This window comes from Aegilops tauschii, chromosome 6 (genome assembly GCF_002575655.3).
Source record: "Aegilops tauschii subsp. strangulata cultivar AL8/78 chromosome 6, Aet v6.0, whole genome shotgun sequence".
Classification (NCBI taxonomy): domain Eukaryota; kingdom Viridiplantae; phylum Streptophyta; class Magnoliopsida; order Poales; family Poaceae; genus Aegilops; species Aegilops tauschii.
In genome coordinates, this window is record NC_053040.3 from 61464013 (window position 1) to 61488975 (window position 24963).

Consider the following 24963-nt stretch of genomic DNA (forward strand, 5'->3'; position numbering starts at 1 on the left):
TATCAATGACATCCAATGTCCATAGTCAGGAAACCATGACTATCTGTTGATCAACGAGCTAGTCAACTAGAGGCTTACTAGGGACACGTTGTGGTCTATGTATTCACACATGTATTATGATTTCCGGATAACACAATTATAGCATGAACAATAGACAATTATCATGAACAAGGAAATATAATAATAACCATTTTATTATTGCCTCTAGGGCATATTTCCAACAGTCTCCCACTTGCACTAGAGTCAATAATCTAGTTACATTGTGATGAATCGAACACCCATAGAGTTCTGGTGTTGATCATGTTTTGCTCTAGGGAGAGGTTTAGTCAACGGATCTGCTACATTCAGGTCCGTATGTACTTTACAAATATCTATGTCTCCATTTTGAACACTTTGACGAATGGAGTTGAAGCGACGCTTGATATGCCTGGTCTTCCTGTGAAACCTGGGCTCCTTGGCAAGGGCAATAGCTCCAGTGTTGTCACAGAAGAGAGTCATCGGGCCCGACGCATTGGGAATCACCCCTAGGTCGGTAACGAGCTCCTTCATCGAGATTGCTTCTTGCGCTGCCTCTGAGGCCGCCATGTACTCCGCTTCACATGTAGATCCCGCCACGATGCTTTGCTTGCAACTGCACTAGCTTACTGCCCCTCCATTCAAAATATACACGTATCCGGTTTGTGACTTAGAGTCATCCAGATCTGTGTCGAAGCTAGCATCGACGTAACCCTTTACGACGACCTCTTCGTCACCTCCATACACGAGAAACATATCCTTAGTCCTTTTCAGGTACTTCAGGATATTCTTGACCGCTGTCCAGTGTTCCATGCCGGGATTACTTTGGTACCTTCCTACCAAACTTACGGCAAGATTTACATCAGGTCTGGTACACAGCATGGCATACATAATAGACCCTATGGCCGAGGCATAGGGGATGACACTCATCTTTTCTCTATCTTCTGCCGTGGTCGGGCATTGAGCCGTGCTCAATTGCACACCTTGCAATACAGGCAAGAACCCCTTCTTGGACTGATCCATATTGAACTTCTTCAATATCTTGTCAAGGTACGTACTCTGTGAAAGACCAATGAGGCGTCTTGATCTATCTCTATAGATCTTGATGCCTAATATATAAGCAGCTTCTCCAAGGTCCTTCATCGAAAAACACTTATTCAAATAGGCCTTTATACTTTCCAAGAATTCTATATCATTTCCCATCAATAGTATGTCATCCACATATAAAATGAGAAATGCTACAGAGCTCCCACTCACTTTCTTGTAAACACAGGCTTCTCCATAAGTCTGTGTAAACCCAAACGCTTTGATCATCTCATCAAAGCGAATGTTCCAACTCCGAGATGCTTGCACCAGCCCATAGATTGAGCGCTGGAGCTTGCATACTTTGTCAGCATTCTTAGGATCGACAAAACATTCCGGCTGCATCATACACAATTCTTCCTTAAGGAAGCCGTTAAGGAATGTCGTTTTGACGCCCATTTGCCATATCTCATAATCATAGAATGCGGCAATTGCTAACATGATTCGGACGGACTTCAGCTTCGCTACGGGTGAGAAAGTCTCATCGTAGTCAACCCCTTGAACTTGTCGATAACCCTTAGCGACAAGTCGAGCCTTATAGATGGTCACATTACCATCCGCGTCTATCTTCTTCTTAAAGATCCATTTATTTTCTATGGCTCGCCGTTCATCGGGCAAGTCAGTCAAAGTCCATACTTCGTTTTCATACATGGATCCTATCTCGGATTTCATGGCTTCTAGCCATTTGTCGGAATCTGGGCCCGCCATTGCTTCTTCATAGTTCGAAGGTTCATCGTTGTCTAACAACATGATTTCCAGGACAGGGTTGCCATACCACTCTGGTGCGGAACGTGTCCTTGTGGACCTACGAAGTTCAGCCGTAACTTGATCCGAAGCTTCATGATCATCATCATTAACTTCCTCCCCAGTCGGTGTAGGCACCACAGGAACATCTTCCCGCGCTGCGCCACTTTCCGGTTCAGAAGGGGTGACTATCACCTCATCAAGTTCCACTTTCCTCCCACTTAATTCTTTCGAGAGAAACTCTTTCTCCAGAAAGGACCCGTTCTTGGCAACGAAGATCTTGCCTTCGGATCTGAGGTAGAAGGTATACCCAATAGTTTCCTTAGGGTATCCTATGAAGACGCATTTTCCGATTTGGGTTCGAGCTTTTCAGGTTGAAGTTTCTTGACATAAGCATCGCATCCCCAAACTTTTAGAAACGACAGCTTAGGTTTCTTCCCAAACCATAATTCATACGGTGTCGTCTCAACGGAGCCCTATTTAAAGTGAATGCGGTAGTCTCTAAAGCATAGCCCCAAAATGAGAGCGGTGGATCGGTAAGAGACATCATAGATCGCACCATATCCAACAGAGTGCGATTACGACGTTCGGACACACTGTTTCGCTGAGGTGTTCCAGGCGGCGTGAGTTGTGAAACGATTCCACATTTCCTTAAGTGCGTGCCAAATTCATGACTTAAATATTCTCCCCCACGATCTGATCGTAAGAACTTTATTTTCCTGTCACGTTGATTCTCAACCTCACTCTGAAATTCCTTGAACTTTTCAAAGGTCTCAGACTTGTGTTTCATCAGGTAGACATACCCATATCTACTCAAGTCATCAGTGAGAGTGAGAACATAACGATAGCCACCGCGAGCCTCAACACTCATTGGACCACACACATCGGTATGTATGATTTCCAATAAGTTGGTTGCTCGCTCCATTGTTCCGGAGAACGGAGTCTTGGTCATCTTACCCATGAGGCATGGTTCGCACGTGTCAAATGATTCGTAATCAAGAGACTCCAAAAGTCCATCTGCATGGAGCTTCTTCATGCGCTTGACACCAATGTGACCAAGGCGGCAGTGCCACAAGTATGTGGGACTATCGTTATCAACTTTACATCTTTTGGTATTCACACTATGAATATGTGTAACATCACGTTCGAGATTCATTAAGAATAAACCATTGACCAGCGGGGCATGACCATAAAACATATCTCTCATATAAATAGAACAACCATTATTCTCGGATTTAAATGAGTAGCCATCTCGAATTAAACGAGATCCTGATACAATGTTCATGCTCCAAGATGGCACTAAATAACAATTATTGAGGTTTAAAACTAATCCCATAGGTAAATCCAGAGGTAGCGTGCCGACGGCGATCACATCGACCTTGGAACCATTCCCGACGCGCATCGTCACCTCGTCCTTCGCCAGTCTCCGTTTATTCCGCAGCTCCTATTTTGAGTTACAAATATGAGCAACCGCACCGGTATCAAATACCCAGGAGCTACTACGAGTACTGGTAAGGTACACATCAATTACATGTATATCACATATACCTTTGGTGTTGCCAGCCTTCTTGTCCGCTAAGTATTTGGGGCAGTTCCGCTTCCAGTGACCACTTCCCTTGCAATAAAAGCACTCAGTCTCAGGCTTGGGTCCATTCCTTGGCTTCTTCCCGGCAACTGGCTTACCGGGCGCGGCAACTCCCTTGCCGTCTTTCTTGAAGGTTTTCTTACCCTTGCCTTTCTTGAACTTAGTGGTTTTATTCACCATCAACACTTAGATGTTCCTTTTTGATCTCCACCTCCGCTGATTTCAGCATTGAATATACCTCAGGAATGGTCTTTTCCATCCCCTGCATATTAAAGTTCATCACAAAGCTCTTGTAGCTCGGTGGAAGCGACTGAAGGATTCTGTCAATGACCGCGTCATCCGAGAGATTAACTCCCAGCTGACACAAGCGGTTGTGTAACCTAGACATTTTGAGTATGTGCTCACTGACAGAACTATTTTCCTCCATTTTACAACTAAAGAACTTGTCGGAGACTTCGTATCTCTCGACTCGGGCATGAGCTTGGAAAACCATTTTCAGCTCTTCGAACATCTCATATGCTCTGTGTTTCTCAAAACGCTTTTGGAGCCCCGGTTCTAAGCTGTAAAGCATGCCGCATTGAACGAGGGAGTAATCATCAGCACGTGATTGCCAAGCGTTCATAACGTCTTGGTTCTCTGGGATGGGTGCTTCACCTAGCGGTGCTTCTAGGACATAATCTTTCTTGGCAGCTATGAGGATGATCCTCAGGTTCCGGACCCAGTCCGTATAGTTGTTGCCATCATCTTTCAGCTTGGTTTTCTCTAGGAACGTGTTGAAGTTGAGGACAACGTGGGCCATTTGATCTACAAGACATATTGTAAAGATTTTAGACTAAGTTCATGATAATTGAGTTCATCTAATCAAATTATTCAATGAACTCCCACTCAGATAGACATCCCTCCAGTCATCTAAGTGAAACATGATTCGAGTCAACTAGGCCGTGTCCGATCATCACGTGAGACGGACTAGTCAACATCGGTGAACATCTTCATGTTGATCGTATCTTCTATACGACTCATGCTCGACCTTTCGGTCTTCCGTGTTCCGAGGCCATGTCTGTACATGCTAGGCTCGTCAAGTCAACCTGAGTGTATTGCGTGTGTTTCGAGGCCATGTCTGTACATGCTAGGCTCGTCAACACCCGTTGTATGCGAACGTTAGAATCTATCACACCCGATCATCACGTGGTGCTTCGAAACAACGAACCTTCCCAACGGTGCACAGTTAGGGGGAACACTTTCTTGAAATTATTATAAGGGATCATCTTACTTACTACCGTCGATCTAAGCAAATAAGATGTAAAACATGATAAACATCACATGCAATCAAACAGTGACATGATATGGCCAATATCATTTTGCTCCTTTTGATCTCCATCTTCGGGGCGCCATGATCATCTTCGTCACCGGCATGACACCATGATCTCCATCATCGTGTCTCCATGAAGTTGTCACGCCAACGATTACTTCTACTTCTATGGCTAACGCGTTTAGCAATAAAGTAAAGTAATTTACATGGCGTTATTCAATGACACGCAGGTCATACAAAAATAAAGACAACTCCTATGGCTCCTGCCGGTTGTCATACTCATCGACATGCAAGTAGTGATTCCTATTACAAGAACATGATCAATCTCATACATCACATATATTTCATTCATCACATCCTTTTTTTTGGCCATATCACATCACAAGGCACATGCTGCAAAAACAAGTTAGACGTCCTCTAATTGTTGTTGCAAGTTTTTACGTGGCTTCTATAGGTTTCTAGCAAGAACGTTTCTTACCTACATAAAACCACAACGTGATATGCCAATTTCTATTTACCCTTCATAAGGACCCTTTTCATCGAATCCGTTCTGACTAAAGTGGGAGAGACAGACACCCGCTAGCCACCTTATGCAACTAGTGCATGTCAGTCGGTGGAACCTGTCTCACGTAAGCGTACGTGTAAGGTCGGTCCGGGCCGCTTCATCCCACGATGCCGCTGAAACAAGATAAGACTAGTAGTGGCAAGAAAAATTGGCAACATCTACGCCCACAACAATCTTGTGTTCTACTCGTGCATAGTAACTACGCATAGGCCTGGCTCTGATACCACTGTTGGGGATCGTAGCAGAAATTTAAAATTTTCTACGCATCACCAAGATCCATCTATGGAGTTTACTAGCAACGAGAGGGAAGGAGTGCATCTACATACCCTTGTAGATCGCGAGCGGAAGCGTTCAAGTGAACCGGGTTGATGGAGTCGTACTCGTCGTGATCCAAATCACCGATGGCCGAGCGCCGAACGGACGGCACCTCCGCGTTCAACACACGTACGGAGCAGCGACGTCTCCTCCTTCTTGATCCAGCAAGGGGGAAGGAGAGGTTGATGGAGATCCAGCAGCACGACGGCGTGGTGGTGGAAGTAGCCGGGATCCCGGCAGGGTTTCGCCAAGCGCAAGCGGGAGGGAGAGGTGTCACGGGAGGGAGAGGGAGGCGCCAGGGGCTAGTGTACTGCTGCCCTCCCCCCCCCACTATATATAGGCCCCCTGGGGGGGCGCCGGCCCTGGGATCCCATCTACATGGGGGGGCGGCGGCCAAGGGGGGAAACTTGCCCCCCAAGCCAGGTGGGGCGCCCCCACCCCCAGGGTTTCCAACCCTAGGCGCAGGAAGAGGCCCATGGGGGGCGCACAAGCCCACCAGGGGCTGGTTCCCCTCCCACTTCAGCCCATGGGGCCCTCCGGGATAGGTGGCCCCACCCGGTGGACCCCCGGGACCCTTCCGGTGGTCCTAGTACAATACCGATAACCCCCGAAACTTTCCCGGTGGCCGAAACTGGACTTCCTATATATAATTCTTCACCTCCGGACCATTCCGGAACTCCTCGTGACGTCCGGGATCTCATCCGGGACTCCGAACAACTTTTGGGTTTCCGCATACTAATATCTCTACAACCCTAGCGTCACCGAACCTTAAGTGTGTAGACCCTACGGGTTCGGGAGACATGCAGACATGACCGAGACGACTCTCCGGTCAATAACCAACAGCGGGATCTGGATACCCATGTTGGCTCCCACTGTTGGAAATATGCCCTAGAGGCAATAATAAATGGTTATTATTATATTTCTTTGTTCATGATAATTGTCTATTGTTCATGCTATAATTGTGTTATCCGGAAATCGTAATACATGTGTGAATACATAGACCACAACGTGTCCCTAGTAAGCCTCTAGAGGACTAGCTCGTTGATCAACAGATAGTCATAGTTTCCTGACTATGGACATTGGATGTCATTGATAACGGGATCACATCATTAGGAGAATGATGTGATGGACAAGACCCAATCCTAAGCATAGCTCAAAGATCGTGTAGTTCGTTTGCTAGAGCTTTTCCAATGTCAAGTATCTTTTCCTTAGACCATGAGATCGTGCAACTCCCGGATGCCGTAGGAGTGCTTTGGGTGTGCCAAACGTCACAATGTAACTGGGTGACTATAAAGGTACACTCCAGGTATCTCTGAAAGTGTCTGTTGGGTTGGCACGGATCGAGACTGGGATTTGTCACTCCGTGTGACGGAGAGGTATCTCTGGGCCCACTCGGTAATGCATCATCATAATGAGCTCAATGTGACTAAGGAGTTAGCCACGTGATCATGCATTACGGTACGAGTAAAGATTCTTGCCGGTAATGAGATTGAACAAGGTATTGGGATACCGACGATCGAATCTCGGGCAAGTAACATACCGATTGACAAAGGGAGTTGTATACGGGATTGATTGAATCCTCGACATCGTGGTTCATCCGATGAGATCATCGTGGAACATGTGGGAGCCAACATGGGTATCCAGATCCCGCTGTTGGTTATTGACCGGAGAGGCGTCTCGGTCATGTCTGCATGTCTCCCGAACCCGTAGGGTCTACACACTTAAGGTTCGGTGACGCTAGGGTTGTAGAGATATTAGTATGCGGAAACCCGAAAGTTGTTCGGAGTCCCAGATGAGATCCCGGACGTCACGAGGAGTTCCGGAATGGTCCGGAGGTGAAGAATTATATATGGGAAGTCCAGTTTCGGCCATCGGGAAAGTTTCGGGGGTTATCGGTATTGTACCGGGACCACCGGAAGGGTCCCGGGGGTCCACCGGGTGGGGCCACCTATCCCGGAGGGCCCCGTGGGCTGAAGTGGGAAGGGAACCAGCCCTTAGTGGGCTGGGGCACCCCCCCCTTGGGCCTCCCCCTGTGCCTAGGGTTGGAATCCCTAGGGGTGGGGGGCGCCCCACTTGGCTTGGGGGGGAAGCCACCCCCCTCCCCCCTTGGCCGCCGCCCCCCTGGAGATCTGATCTCCCAGGGCCGTCGCCCCCCTAGGGGGCCTATATATAGGTGGGGGGGGAGGGAGGGCAGCAGCACCACAGCCCCCGGCGCCTCCCTCTCCCCCTACAACACCTCTCCCTCTCGCAGAAGCTTGGCGAAGCCCTGCCGAGATCCCCGCTACTTCCACCACCACGCCGTCGTGCTGCTGGATCTCCATCAACCTCTCCTTCCCCCTTGCTGGATCAAGGAGGAGACGTCGCTGCTCCGTACGTGTGTTAAACGCGGAGGTGCCGTCCGTTCGGCACTCGGTCATCGGTGATTTGGATCACAGCGAGTACGACTCCATCAACCCCGTTCATTGGAACGCTTCCGCTCGCGATCTACAAGGGTATGTAGATGCACTCCTTTCCCCTCGTTGCTAGTATACTCCATAGATGGATCTTGGTGATGCATAGGAAATTTTAAACTTCAGCTACGATCCCCAACAGTGGCATCAGAGCCAGGCCTATGCGTAGTTACTATGCACGAGCAGAACACAAAGCAGTTGTGGGCGTAGATGTTGTCAATTTTTCTTGCCACTACTAGTCCTATCTTGTTTCGGCGGTATTGTGGGATGAAGCGGCCCGGACCGACCTTACACGTACGCTTACGTGAGACAGGTTCCACCGACTGACATGCACTAGTTGCATAAGGTGGCTAGCGGGTGTCTGTCTCTCCCACTTTAGTCGGAACGGATTCGATGAAAAGGGTCCTTATGAAGGGTAAATAGAAATTGGCATATCACGTTGTGGTCTTACGTAGGTAAGAAACGTTCTTGCTGGAAACCTATAGAAGCCACGTAAAAACTTGCAACAACAATTAGAAGACGTCTAACTTGTTTTTGCAGCATGTGCCTTGTGATGTGATATGGCCAGAAGATGTGATGAATGATATATGTGATGTATGAGATTGATCATATTCTTGTAACAGGAATCACGACTTGCATGTCGATGAGTATGACAACCGGTAGGAGCCATAGGAGTTGTCTTTATTTTTTGTATGACCTGCGTGTCATTGAATAATGCCATGTAAATTACTTTACTTTATTGCTAAACGCATTAGCCATAGAAGTAGAAGTAATCGTTGGCGTGACAACTTCATGAAGACACAATGATGGAGATCATGATGATGGAGATCATGGTGTCATGCCGGTGACGAAGATGATCATGGCGCCCCGAAGATGGAGATCAAAGGAGCAAAATGATATTGCCATATCATGTCACTATTTGATTGCATGTGATGTTTATCATGTTTTGCATCTTATTTGCTTAGAACGACGGTAGTAAGTAAGATGATCCCTTATAATAATTTCAAGAAAGTGTTCCCCCTAACTGTGCACCGTTGCGAAGGTTCGTTGTTTCGAAGCACCACGTGATGATCGGGTGTGATAGATTCTAAAGTTCGCATACAACGGGTGTTGACGAGCCTAGCATGTACAGACATGGCCTCGGAACACATGCAATACACTTAGGTTGACTTGACGAGCCTAGCATGTACATACATGGCCTCGGAACACGGAAGACCGAAAGGTCGAGCATGAGTCGTATAGAAGATACGATCAACATGGAGATGTTCACCGATCTTGACTAGTCCGTCTCACGTGATGATCGGACACGGCCTAGTTAACTCGGATCATGTTTCACTTAGATGACTAGAGGGATGTCTATCTGAGTGGGGGTTCATTGAATAATTTGATTAGATGAACTTAATTATCATGAACTTAGTCTAAAATCTTTACAATATGTCTTGTAGATCAAATGGCCCACGTTGTCCTCAACTTCAACGCATTCCTAGAGAAAACCAAGCTGAAAGATGATGGCAGCAACTATACGGACTGGGTCCGGAACCTGAGGATCATCCTCATAGCTGCCAAGAAAGATTATGTCCTAGAAGCACCGCTAGGTGAAGCACCAATCCCAGAGAACCAAGACGTTATGAACGCTTGGCAATCACGTGCTGATGATTACTCCCTCGTTCAGTGCGGCAGGCTTTACAGCTTAGAACCGGGGCTCCAAAAGCGTTTTGAGAAACATGGAGCATATGAGATGGTCGAAGAGCTGAAAATGGTTTTCCAAGCTCATGCCCGGGTCGAGAGATATGAAGTCTCCGACAAGTTCTTCAGCTGTAAAATGGAGGAAAATAGTTCTGTTAGTGAGCACATACTCAGAATGTCTGGGTTACACAACCGCTTGTCTCAGCTGGGAGTTAATCTGCCGGATGACGCGGTCATTGACAGAATCCTTCAGTCGCTTCCACCGAGCTACAAGAGCTTTGTGATGAACTTCAATATGCAAGGGATGGAAAAGACCATTCCTGAGGTATATTCAATGCTGAAATCAGCGGAGGTGGAGATCAGAAAGGAACATCAAGTGTTGATGGTGAATAAAACCACTAAGTTCAAGAAGGGTAAGGGTAAGAAGAACTTCAAGAAGGACGGCAAGGGAGTTGCCGCGCCCGGTAAGCCAGTTGCCGGGAGGAAGTCAAAGAATGGACCCAAGCCTGAGACTGAGTGCTTTTATTGCAAGGGAAGTGGTCACTGGAAGCGGAACTGCCCCAAATACTTAGCGGACAAGAAGGCCAGCAACACCAAAGGTATATGTGATATACATGTAATTGATGTGTACCTTACCAGTACTCGTAGTAGCTCCTGGGTATTTGATACCGGTGCGGTTGCTCATATTTGTAACTCAAAACAGGAGCTGCGGAATAAGCGGAGACTGGCGAAGGACGAGGTGACGATGCGCGTCGGGAATGGTTCCAAGGTCGATGTGAATGCCGACGGCACGCTGCCTCTGCATTTACCTACGGGATTAGTTTTAAACCTCAATAATTGTTATTTAGTGCCAGCTTTGAGCATGAACATTGTATCTGGATCTCGTTTAATTCGAGATGGCTACTCATTTAAATCCGAGAATAATGGTTGTTCTATTTATATGAGAGATATGTTTTATGGTCATGCCCCGCTGGTCAATGGTTTATTATTGATGAATCTCGAACGTGATGTTACACATATTCATAGTGTGAATACCAAAAGATGTAAAGTTGATAACGATAGTCCCACATACTTGTGGCACTGCCGCCTTGGTCACGTTGATGTCAAGCGCATGAAGAAGCTCCATGCAGATGGACTTTTGGAGTCTCTTGATTACGAATCATTTGACACGTGCGAATCATGCCTCATGGGTAAGATGACCAAGACTCCGTTCTCCGGAACAATGGAGCGAGCAACCAATTTATTGGAAATCATACGTACCGATGTGTGCGGTCCAATGAGTGTTGAGGCTCGCGGAAGAGATCGTTATGTTCTCACTCTCACTGATGACTTAAGTAGATATGGGTATGTCTACCTAATGAAACACAAGTCTGAAACCTTTGAAAAGTTCAAGGAATTTCAGAGTGAGGTTGAGAATCAACGTGACAGGAAAATAAAGTTCTTACGATCAGATCGTGGTGGAGAATATTTAAGTCACGAATTTGGTACGCGCTTAAAGAAATGTGGAATCGTTTCACAACTCACACCGCCTGGAACACCTCAGCGAAATGGTGTGTCCGAACGTCGTAATCGCACTCTATTGGATATGGTGCGATCTATGATGTCTCTTACCGATCTACCGCTCTCATTTTTGGGGCTATGCTTTAGAGACTGCCGCATTCACTTTAAATAGGGCTCCGTCGAAATCCGTTGAGACGACACCGTATGAATTATGGTTTGGGAAGAAACCTAAGTTGTCGTTTCTAAAAGTTTGGGGATGCGATTCTTATGTCAAGAAACTTCAACCTGAAAAGCTCGAACCCAAGTCGGAAAAATGCGTCTTCATAGGATACCCTAAGGAAACCATTGGGTATACCTTCTACCTCAGATCCGAAGGCAAGATCTTTGTTGCCAAGAATGGGTCCTTTCTGGAGAAAGAGTTTCTCTCGAAAGAATTAAGTGGGAGGAAAGTGGAACTTGACGAGGTGATAGTCACCCCTTCCGAACCGGAAAGTAGCGCAGTGCGAGAAGATGTTCCCGTGGTGCCTACACCGACTGGGGAGGAAGTTAATGATGATGATCATGAAGCTTCAGATCAAGTTACTGCTAAACTTCGTAGGTCCACAAGGACACGTTCCGCACCAGAGTGGTACGGCAACCCTGTCCTGGAAATCATGTTGTTAGACAACGGTGAACCTTCGAACTATGAAGAAGCGATGGCGGGCCCGGATTCCGACAAATGGCTAGAAGCCATGAAATCCGAGATAGGATCCATGTATGAAAACGAAGTATGGACTTTGACTGACTTGCCCGATGATTGGCGAGCCATAGAAAATAAATGGATCTTTAAGAAGAAGACAGACGCGGATGGTAATGTGACCATCTATAAGGCTCGACTTGTCGCTAAGGGTTATCGACAAGTTCAAGGGGTTGACTACGATGAGACTTTCTCACCCGTAGCGAAGTTGAAGTCCGTCCGAATCATGTTAGAAATTGCCGCATTCTATGATTATGAGATATGGCAAATGGACGTCAAAACGGCATTCCTTAACGGCTTCCTTAAGGAAGAATTGTATATGATGCAGCCGGAAGGTTTTGTCGATCCTAAGAATGCTAACAAAGTATGCAAGCTCCAGCGCTCAATCTATGGGCTGGTGCAAGCATCTCGGAGTTGGAACATTCGCTTTGATGAGATGATCAAAGCGTTTGGGTTTACACAGACTTATGGAGAAGCCTGTGTTTACAAGAAAGTGAGTGGGAGGTCTGTAGCATTTCTCATATTATATGTGGATGACATACTATTGATGGGAAATGATATAGAATTCTTGGAAAGTATAAAGGCCTATTTGAATAAGTGTTTTTCAATGAAGGACCTTGGAGAAGCTGCTTATATATTAGGCATCAAGATCTATAGAGATAGATCAAGACGCCTCATTGGTCTTTCACAGAGTACGTACCTTGACAAGATATTGAAGAAGTTCAATATGGATCAGTCCAAGAAGGGGTTCTTGCCTGTATTGCAAGGTGTGCAATTGAGCACGGCTCAATGCCCGACCACGGCAGAAGATAGAGAAAAGATGAGTGTCATCCCCTATGCCTCGGCCATAGGGTCTATTATGTATGCCATGCTGTGTACCAGACCTGATGTAAACCTTGCCGTATGTTTGGTAGGAAGGTACCAAAGTAATCCCGGCATGGAACACTGGACAGCGGTCAAGAATATACTGAAGTACCTGAAAAGGACTAAGGATATGTTTCTCGTATATGGAGGTGACGAAGAGCTCGTCGTAAAGGGTTACGTCGACGCTAGCTTCGACACAGATCTGGATGACTCGAAGTCACAAACCGGATACGTGTATATTTTGAATGGAGGGGCAGTAAGCTGGTGCAGTTGCAAGCAAAGCGTCGTGGCGGGATCTACATGTGAAGCGGAGTACATGGCAGCCTCAGAGGCAGCACAGGAAGCAGTCTGGATAAAGGAGTTCATTACCGACCTAGGGGTGATTCCCAATGCGTCGGGCCCGATGACTCTCTTCTGTGACAACACTGGAGCTATTGCCCTTGCCAAGGAGCCCAGGTTTCACAGGAAGACCAGGCATATCAAGCGCCGCTTCAACTAGATTCGTGAAAGTGTTCGGAATGGAGACATAGATATTTGTAAAGTACATACGGACCTGAATGTAGCAGATCCGTTGACTAAACCTCACCCTAGAGCAAAACATGATCAACACCAGGACGCTATGGGCGTCCGATTCATCACAATGTAACTAGATTATTGACTCTAGTGCAAGTGGGAGACTGTTGGAAATATGCCCTAGAGGCAATAATAAATGGTTATTATTATATTTCTTTGTTCATGATAATTGTCTATTGTTCATGCTATAATTGTGTTATCCGGAAATCGTAATACATGTGTGAATACATAGACCACAACGTGTCCCTAGTAAGCCTCTAGAGGACTAGCTCGTTGGTCAACAGATAGTCATGGTGTCCTGACTATGGACATTGGATGTCATTGATAACGGGATCACATCATTAGGAGAATGATGTGATGGACAAGACCCAATCCTAAGCATAGCTCAAAGATCGTGTAGTTCGTTTGCTAGAGCTTTTCCAATGTCAAGTATCTTTTCCTTAGACCATGAGATCGTGCAACTCCCCGATGCCGTAGGAGTGCTTTGGGTGTGCCAAACGTCACAACGTAACTGGGTGACTATAAAGGTACACTACGGGTATCTCTGAAAGTGTCTGTTGGGTTGGCACGGATCGAGACTGGGATTTGTCACTCCGTGTGACGGAGAGGTATCTCTGGGCCCACTCGGTAATGCATCATCATAATGAGCTCAATGTGACTAAGGAGTTAGCCACGGGATCATGCATTACGGTACGAGTAAAGAGACTTGCCGGTAACGAGATTGAACAAGGTATTGGGATACCGACGATCGAATCTCGGGCAAGTAACATACCGATTGACAAAGGGAATTGTATACGGGATTGATTGAATCCTCGACATCGTGGTTCATCCGATGAGATCATCGTGGAACATGTGGGAGCCAACATGGGTATCCAGATCCCGCTGTTGGTTATTGACCGGAGAGGCGTCTCGGTCATGTCTGCATGTCTCCCGAACCCGTAGGGTCTACACACTTAAGGTTCGGTGACGCTAGGGTTGTAGAGATATTAGTATGCGGAAACTCAAAAGTTGTTCGGAGTCCCGGTTGAGATCCCGGACATCATGAGGAGTTCCAGAATGGTCCGGAGGTGAAGAATTATATATGGGAAGTCCAGTTTCGGCCACCGGGAAAGTTTCGGGGGTTATCGGTATTGTACCGGGACCACCAGAAGGGTCCCAGGGGTCCACCGGGTGGGGCCACCTATCCCGGAGGGCCCCGTGGGCTGAAGTGGGAAGGGAACCAGCCCTTAGTGGGCTGGGGCGCCCCCCCTTGGGCCTCCCCCTGCGCCTAGGGTTGGAAACCCTAGGGGTTGGGGGCGCCCCACTTGGCTTGGGGGGGAAGCCACCCCCCTGGAGATCTGATCTCCCAGGGCCGGCTCCCCCCCAGGGGGCCTATATATAGTGGGGGGAGGGAGGGCAGCAGCACCACAGCCCCCGGCGCCTCCCTCTCCCCCTGCAACACCTCTCCCTCTCGCAGAAGCTTGGCGAAGCCCTGCCGAGATCCCCGCTACTTCCACCACCACGCCGTCGTGCTGCTGGATCTCCATCAACCTCTCCTTCCCCCTTGCTGGATCAAGAAGGAGGAGACGTCGCTGCTCCGTACGTGTGTTGAACGCGGAGGTGCCGTCCGTTCGGCACTCGGTCATCGGTGATTTGGATCACGGCGAGTACGACTCCATCAACCCCGTTCATTGGAACGCTTCCGCTCGCGATCTACAAGGGTATGTAGATGCACTCCTTTCCCCTCGTTGCTAGTATACTCCATAGATGGATCTTGGTGATGCGTAGGAAATTTTAAAATTCTGCTACGATCCCCAACACCCACATGTTCCACGATGATCTCATCGGATGAACCACGATGTCGAGGATTCAATCAATCCCGTATACAATTCCCTTTGTCAATCGGTATGTTACTTGCCCGAGATTCGATCGTGGGTATCCCAATACCTTGTTCAATCTCGTTACCGGCAAGTCTCTTTACTCGTACCGTAATGCATGATCCCGTGGCTAACTCCTTAGTCACATTGAGCTCATTATGATGATGCATTACCGAGTGGGCCCAGAGATACCTCTCCGTCATACGGAGTGACAAATCGCAGTCTCGATCCGTGTCAACCCAACAGACACTTTCAGAGATACCTGTAGTGTACCTTTATATTCACCCAGTTACGTTGTGACGTTTGGTACACCCAAAGCACTCCTACGGCATCCGGGAGTTAGACGATCTCATGGTCTAAGGAAAAGATACTTGACATTGGAAAAGCTCTAGCAAACGAACTACACGATCTTTGCGCTATGCTTAGGATTGGGTCTTGTCCATCACATCATTCTCCTAATGATGTGATCCCGTTATCAATGACATCCAATGTCCATAGTCAGGAAACCATGACTATCTGTTGATCAACGAGCTAGTCAACTAGAGGCTTACTAGGGACACGTTGTGGTCTATGTATTCACACATGTATTACGATTTTCGGATAACACAATTATAGCATGAACAATAGACAATTATCATGAACAAGGAAATATAATAATAACCATTTTATTATTGCCTCTAGGGCATATTTCCAACACTCAGATGCTGCACCTAGACTCATTGCTTCGAAGCCACCCCTGAAAATGTGGGTGGTTAAGAACACTTAACTCTCTTTTGCAGGGAAAGGTCTCCAGCCGGAAATCTAAGGCGTCCGATGCTATTGCTGGGGACCTAAACACATTATGGGACGCAAGATAAAATGCCCAAATTGGCTTACTATATATTTTGTTCCTGAATCGCTTGCCAGTCATCCTATCAGTCCTAACCTTGGTCTGAGCGTTGATAATCCTCTTGTGCGTCAAATGTTTATGCTTCACAATACTCTTTGTGAAGCCTATCCTCCTAACTGTACTGTAGGGTATGACACCCCGTGCTTCAGAATGGACTATGGATAGCGGATGCACTAATCACATGACTGGTGATCGAAGTCTTCTCATGGACTCAACCTTACGTCCATCTGACAAAAGTCACATCACATTTGCTGACACTGGTAAAAGCAAGGTATTGGGTCTAGGTAGAGTTGCAATATCAAGGGATCAACACATGGATAAAGTGATGCTTGTTGAATCTCTTGGTTTCAACTTAATGTCTGTCTCAATGCTTTGTGACTTAAACATGATTGTGCTATTTGGAAAATATCGTTGCCTTGTACTAATGGAATCTGACAAGTCTTTAGTCTTCGAAGGGTACCGGAAAGATGATCTGTATATGGTAGACTTCTCAGCAGGACCACAGATGGCCGTATGTCTTCTAGCAAAAGCTTCAGAGTGCTGGCTCTCGCATCGGAGGCTAAGGCATGCTGGCATGAGGAACCTGTACACTCTCGCCAAGAAGAAACACGTCATAGGCATCGAGGGCGTCAAGTTCAAGAAATATCATATATGTGGTGCCTGTGAAGCTGGGAAGATGACAAGGGCCAATCATCCCTCGAAGACAATCATGACTACATCTCAACCTTTTGAGCTGCTTCACATGGACTTGTTCGGTCCCACTCACTACTCTACTCTCACTGCAACTGCTTGTCTCTATGGTTTCGTTATTGTTGATGATTATTCAAGATATACTTGGGTGCACATAATTATCTTCAAGACTGAAGTGCAGGATGTCTTCAGACGCTTCGCCAACCGTGCCATGAACAACTATGGCATCAAGATCAAGCACATCAGAAGTGACAACGGCACAGAGTTCAAGAACACTGGCCTCGACCTTTATCTTGATACCTTGGGCATCACTCATGAGTTTTCTGCTCCTTACACACCTCAGCAGAATGGCATCATGGAGCGCAAGAACAGAACCCTTATTGAAATGGCTCGGACGATGATTGATGAGTACAAGACTCCAAGAAAATTATGGCCTGAAGCCATTGATACTGCATGCCATGTCATCAACCGTGTTTATCTCCACAAGCTTCTGAAGAAAACATCCTATGAGCTTCTGACTGGTAAGAAGCCAAACGTCAGCTACTTTAGAGTATTTGGTGCTAGGTGCTGGATCAAGGGTCCACATCACACTTCAAAATTTGCACCGAAAGCACATGAAGGTTTTATGCTTGGTTACGGAAAAGATTCGCACTCCTACAGAGTCTTCAACCTCTTTCACTATAAAGTGGTTGAAACTGTAGATGTGCGGTTCGATGAAACTAACGGCTCACAAAGAGAGCACCTGCCAAATGTTTTAGATGAAGCACCTCCTAGTGAATCAATCAAGCAAATGGGAACTGGAGAGATCATACCGTCTAAGGGCCAGGCTGAAGAGGAACTTATCATTTCTGCACCTAGTCAACCTGAAGACAATGCTCAGCCAGAAGCAAATCCTCAGACTGAAGACAATGATCAGCATGAGCAAAGTCTTCGTCCAGTTCATCCTCGTGTTGCAAATGAAGTTCAGATTGAGAAGATAATTGGTAGCATCAATGCGCCTGGTCCACTCACTCGTTCAAGAGCTACCCAACGAGCTACACAGCTAACCAATTTCTGTGTGCATTTTGCATTCGTTTCAATCTCAGAACCCAAGAAAGTCGATGAAGCCTTCTTGGAACCTGAATGGATTCAAGCCATGTAAGACGAGCTTCAACAGTTCAAGCTGAACAATGTATGGGAATTAGTCAAGCGTCCTGACCCTCGCAAGCACAACATAATAGGCACCAAATGGATATATCGCAACAAGCAAGATGAGCATGGTCAAGTTTTCAGAAACAAAGCACGTCTCGTTGCTCAAGGATATACTCAAGTTGAAGGAATTGACTTCGATGAAACATTTGCTCCAGTGGCTAGGCTAGAAGCCATTCGCATTCTGCTAGCGTACGCAAATCATCATAACATCCTTCTGTATCAAATGGACATGAAGAGTGCCTTTCTCAATGGAAAGATTGAAGAAGAAGTGTATGTTGCACAACCGCCTGGCTTTGAAGATCCAAAACATCCTGATATGGTATACAAGCTCAACAAGGCACTGTATGGCCTCAAACAAGCCCCTCGTGCTTGGTATGACACACTTAAAGACTTCCTGAAGAGCAAAGGCTTCAAAACTGGTTCTCTAGATCCCACTCTCTTCACGAAGACATATGATGGTGAACTGTTTGTGTGCCAAATTTATGTGGATGACATCATCTTCAGTTGCACCAACAAGAAATACAGTGATGAGTTTGGTCACATGATGCAAGAACAATATCAGATGTCCATGATGGGTGAGCTGAAGTTCTTTCTCGGTCTTCAAATTCGTCAGCAAAGCAACGACATCTTCATATCTCAAGAAAAATACCTCAAAGACCGCCTGAAAAAGTTTGGAATGCAAGATTGCAAAGGCTACACGACGGCAATGCCAACCAAAAGTCATCTAAGCCCCGACGCCAATGGTAAAGAGTTCGATCAAAAGGTATACCGCTCCATGATTGGTTCTTTACTTTATTTATGTGCATCTAGGCCAGATATCATGCTTAGTGTTTGCATGTGTGCCCGATTCCAAGCGGCACCAAAGGAGTCGCATCACTTAGCAGTGAAGCGAATTCTTCGATATTTGGCTTACACCCCAACACTAGGATTATGGTATCCAAAGGGCTCGGAGTTTGATCTGGTTGGATTTTTGGATGCTGATTATGCTGGTGACAAGGTGGATCGCAAGTCTACATCAGGCACATGTCACTTTCTGGGTCGATCTCTGGTATGCTGGTCTTCAAAGAAGCAAAACTGTGTATCTCTCTCCACTGCTGAATCCGAATACATTGCTGCTGGATCTTGCTGCGCTCAGCTTATGTGGATGAAGCAAACTCTCAAGGACTATGGCATCCATTTGAAGAATGTGCCACTCTACTGCGATAATGAAAGCGCAATCAAGATTGCAAATAACCCAGTTCAGCACTCGAAGACAAAGCACATTGAAATTCGTCATCACTTCCTCAGAGATCATGTTATGAAAGAAGATATTGATATCATTCACGTCAAGACAGAAGAGCAGTTGGCTGATATCTTCACTAAGCCCTTGGATGAGAAAAGGTTTTGCAAGTTGCGGTGTGAGCTAAATATCTTGGAATCCTCAAATGTCCTGTGATTAGGCACACATCCTAACACTTATGCATATTGATGACTTAGGTGCACAACACACGAAGTAATGTATATCTTCAATCAATGAAGACATACACTCTAAGTGTGAATACATTAATATGGAAATTGACTTCGGAGCGCCACGATAATTGTGCACCGTGTCTGGGTCTAATACTTCCTATACGGTGGGTAACGCCACCACCAAACTCTTGTTTGAAGTGTTTCTCTTGGCGTCATATTTGCAAAGTCTTCACATTTGATTTGTCTTCAACATTGATTTGAATTCATGATTATCTTCACCATGTTGATTTAGTCTTGACTCTGTTATATACATATATTGTGTTCTGTCCTCTACAACATTCACTTATAGCTATGTCTTCTTACTTGAATCTTTTGATCTAAGTGAATGTGATCGGACCCTAACCTCCTCCTCTATGCTTATACCTCAAATTCTGTCTATCCAAATCATATGCATTCTATTGAAACTGTCGAATGTCTTCTCTGCGTCCTTGTCAGCAGAAGATACAGAGACAAACTTTAAATCTGTTTTTAATGCTATATCCTTTTGCCTGAAACCCGGAGAATTCGGAACGGCCACCCCGACAATTCAGGCGTGCATGGGAACATGGAACAACTCTCAATGTGTTGCATGTTTGCCACGTGTCCTTCAGATGTGAACCGCTAGGGGCACCTGCGTAATTGCGTTGTGCCGTCTCTCTCCTTATAAATACCCGTCACATCTCGGTCAAAAATTCTTCTTCCACCTCGCCACCTCTCGCAAACCCTAGCGCCTCTGCTAGCTCTCGACGACGCCGGCGACGAAGCGCTTAGCTGCCGCGACTTCTCCGACGCCGTCCTCATGCCGGCCGCAGACCTCGTCCTCTCCGCCGTCGCCGTAGGTGTCCTCCGTCACCAAGTTAGGGCACGGAAGATTGAACTGCTCGGCCTCAAACTTCACCCCGTCTAGTAGTTCTTCGTGTGGTAAATTAAATTCACCTTTTTACCATGTTTTCGATCTGATAGTGATACGTCTCCAACGTATCTATAATTTATGAAGTATTCATGCTATTATATTATTCATCTTGGATGTTTTATGGGCTTTACTATGCACTTTTATATTATTTTTGGGACTAACCTATTGACCCAGAGCCCAGTGCCAGTTCCTGTTTTTTCCCTTGTTTCAGTATTTCGAAGAAAAGGGATATCAAACATAGTCGAAACGGAATGCAACCTTCTAGAGAAGTTATTTTTGTAAGGAAAGCAACCTGATAGACTTGGAGTTCACGTCAGAAGATCCTCGAGGAAGCCACGAGATAGGGGGCGCGCCCACCCCCCTGGGCACGCCCTACCCTCTCATGGGCCCCTTGAGGCTCCCCCGACCGACTTCTTTCGCATATATAAGCCTACGTACCCTAAAAACATAGAAAAAGAAGATAGATCGGGAGTTCCGCCGCCGCAAGCCTCTCTAGCCACCAGAAACCTCTCGGGAGCCCGTTCCGGCACCCTGCCGGAGGGGGAACCCATCACCGGTGGCCATCTTCATCATCCCGGTGCTCTCCATGATGAGGAGGGAGTAGTTCACCCTCGGGGCTGAGGGTATGTACCAGTAGCTATGTGTTTGATCTCTCTCTCTCTCTCTCTCTCTCTCTCGTGTTCTCGACTTCGCACGATCTTGATGTATCGCGAGCTTTGCTATTATAGTTGGATCTTATGATGTTTCTCCCCCTCTACTCTCTTGTGATGGATTGAGTTTTCCCTTTGAAGTTATCTTATTGGATTGAGTCTTTAAGGATTTGAGAACACTTGATGTATGTCTTGCCGTGTTTATCTATGGTGACAATGGGATATTCGCGTGATCCACTTGATGTATGTTTTGGTGATCAACTTGCGGGTTCCGCCCATGAACCTATGCATAGGGGTTGGCACACGTTTTCGTCTTGACTCTCCGGTAGAAACTTTGGGGCACTCTTTGAAGTACTTTGTGTTGGTTGAATAGATGAATCTGAGATTATGTGATGCATATCGTATAATCATGCCCACGGATACTTGAGGTGACAATGGAGTATCTAGGTGACATTAGGGTTTTGGTTGATTTGTGTCTTAAGGTGTTATTCTAGTACGAACTCTTGAATAGATCGATCCGAAAGAATAACTTTGAGGTGGTTTCGTACCCTACCATAATCTCTTCGTTTGTTCTCCGCTATTAGTGGCTTTGGAGTGACTCTTTGTTACATGTTGAGGGATTGTTATATGATCTATCTATGTTATTATTGTTGAGAGAACTTGCAGTAGTGAAAGTATGAACCCTAGGCCTTGTTTCCTACCATTGTAATACCGTTTACGCTCACTTTTATTACTTGTTACCTTGCTGTTTTTATATTTTCAGATTACAAATACCTATATCTATTATCCATATTGCACTTGTATCACCATCTCTTCGCCGAACTAGTGCACCTATACAATTTACCATTGTATTGGGTGTGTTGGGGACACAAGAGACTTTTTGTTATTTGGTTGCAGGGTTGCTTGAGAGAGACCATCTTCATCCTACGCCTCCCACGGATTGATAAACCTTAGGTCATCCACTTGAGGGAAATTTGCTACTGTCCTACAAACCTGTGCACTTGCAGGCCCAACAACGTCTACAAGAAGAAGGTTGTGTAGTAGACATCAAGCTCTTTTCTGGCGCCGTTGCCGGGGAGGTGAGTGCTTGATGGTATATCTTTAGATCTTGCAATCGAATCTTTTTGTTTCTTGTTTTATTACTAGTTTAGTCTATAAAAGAAAACTACAAAAAATGGAGTTAAGTTTGTCTCATACGCTTCATCTTTCTAATATCTTTCGTGAGTATGTTGAAAAGGAATATTGTGGTCAAGTGCTAGAAGTAGAATGCATTAAAATGTTTGGTACTAGATCTTTGTATGATGAGCATGGTTGCAATGATGTTAGTATGAATTCCTTGAATATCCATGATGCTAATGATATGCAAAGCCACAAGCTTGGGGAAGCTATGTTTGATGAAGATGATATGTTTAGTCCCCCAAGTTTTGATGAGAATATTTATTATGATGAAAGCATGCCTCCTATTTATGATGATTATGTTGATGAAAGTGGGTTTGGAAGAGTGTCAACTTTAGGAAGTAGTTATCCCACTATTTTGGAAGATATTGAATCTTATTGTGATGAGTATGAAAGTGGATTTGGAAGAGTGTCAACTTTATTTAGTGATCATTCCACTATTTCGGAAGAGGTTCCAATTGATTATGAGAATAAAGTTGCTATCTATGATGATTATTGTGATGACTTGTATGCTATTAAGAATAATGATAACCATGAAACTTTTCATCATGATTTTAGTTTTCAATTGGATTATGCCTCACATGATAATTATTTTGTTGAGTTTGCTCCCACTACTATTCATGAGAAGAATTTTGCTTATGTGGAGAGTAGTAAATTTTCTATGCTTGTAGATCATGAAAATAATGCTTTAGGTGCTGGTTATATTGTTGAATTCGTTCATGATGCTACTGAAAATTATTATGAGGGAGGAACATATGCTTGTAGGAATTGCAATAATATCAAGTTTCCTCTCTATGTGTTGAAAATTTTGAAGTTATGCTTGTTTTGCCTTCCTATGCTAGTTGATTATTGTTCCCATAAGTTGTTTTCTCACAAAATCCCTATGCATAGGAAGTGGGTTAGACTTAAATGTGTTAGTAATATTCTTCATGATGCTCTCTTTATGTTTCAATTCTTATCTTTTATGCGAGCATCATTGAAATCATCATGCCTGGCTAGGGGCGTTAAACGATAGCGCTTGTTGGGAGGCAACCCAATTTTATTTTAGTTTCTTGCTTTTTGGTTCTGTTTAGTAATAAATAATCCATATAACTTCTGTTTAGATGTGGTTTTGTGTTTTAATTAGTGTTTGTGCCAAGTAGAACCTTTGGGAAGACTTGGGTGAAGTCTTTATGATCATTCTGTAAAAAACAGAAACTTTAGCGCTCACGAGATTAGCTTCAACTTTTTACTGGAGAGTGCTATTTAGTTGATTATTTTTTCAGATGATTACTAGACAAATTCCTCAGGTCCACCAATTTATTTTAGAATTTTTTGAGTTCCAGAAGTTTGCGTTAGTTACAGATTACTACAGACTATTCTGGTTTTGACAGATTCTGTTTTTCGTGTGTTGTTTGCTTATTTTGATGCATCTATGGCTAGTAAAATAGTTTATAAACCATATAGAAGTTGGAATAAAGTAGGTTTAACACCAATATAAATAAAGAATGAGTTCATTACAGTACCTTGAAGTGGTGTTTTCTTTTCTTTCGCTAACGGAGCTTACGAGTTTTCTGTTGAGTTTTGTGTTGTGAAGTTTTCAAGTTTTGGGTAAAGATTCGATGGACTATGGAATAAGGAGTGGCAAGATCCTAAGCTTGGGGATGCCCATAGAACCCCAAGGTAATATTCAAGGACAACCAAGAGCCTAAGCTTGGGGATGCCCCGGAAGGCATCCCCTCTTTCGTCTTCGTTCATCGGTAACTTTACTTGGAGCTATATTTTTATTCATCACATGATATGTGTTTTGCTTGGAGCGTCATTTTCTTTTATTAGTATTTGTTTGGTGTTATTTAGAATAATTTTTTTCATCTTTAGTTTCAATAAAAATGTCAAGGATAGCCTTTACCATGCTTGTTTTGCTAGTATACATGTTGCTGTTTGAAAAACAGAAAGTTTACCGCTGTTGCAAAAATTCCTTAGAAAAGTCAGAATGTGATAAAATGTTGAAAACTTTTGCATAATAAGCTCTGATAAATTTACTACAGTGGGAATTTTATTTCATAATTTTTGGAGTTAAGGAAGTTTGATGTATCTTGCATTCTTGACAGACTGTACTGTTTTGGCAGATTGCTGTTATGTTTGCATTGTTTGCATATGTTTGCTTGTTTAATGATTCTATTTGAGGATAGGAGTATTAAATATGCAGAGGCATTTAGTATGCAATGTTGAATAATAATCTTAGTGATTTGTTACAGTATAAAATGATAAGGTTTTGCATTGGTTTATACTAACCTATCTCACGAGTTCTTGTTGAGTTTGTTGTAGATGAAGCTTTTGAGATTTAGGAAACCATGATATGAGAGGAATTAAGGAGACACAAAAGCTCAAGCTTGGGGATGCCCAAGGCACCCCAAGATAATATTTCAAAAATTCTCAAGCATCTAAGCTTGGGGATGCCCCGGTAGGCATCCCACCTTTCTTCTTCAACAACTATCGGTTAGTATCGGTTCAACCTAAGTTTTTGCTTCTTCACATGAGTTGTGCTATCCTTGCAATATCATTTTATTTTGTTTTGCTTGATGCTTGATTAAAATACCAAGATCTGAAATTCTTAAATGAGAGAGAGTCTTCACATAGTTACATAATTATCTAGCTACTCATTGATCTTCACTTATATCTTTTTGGAGTAGTTTGTCATTTACT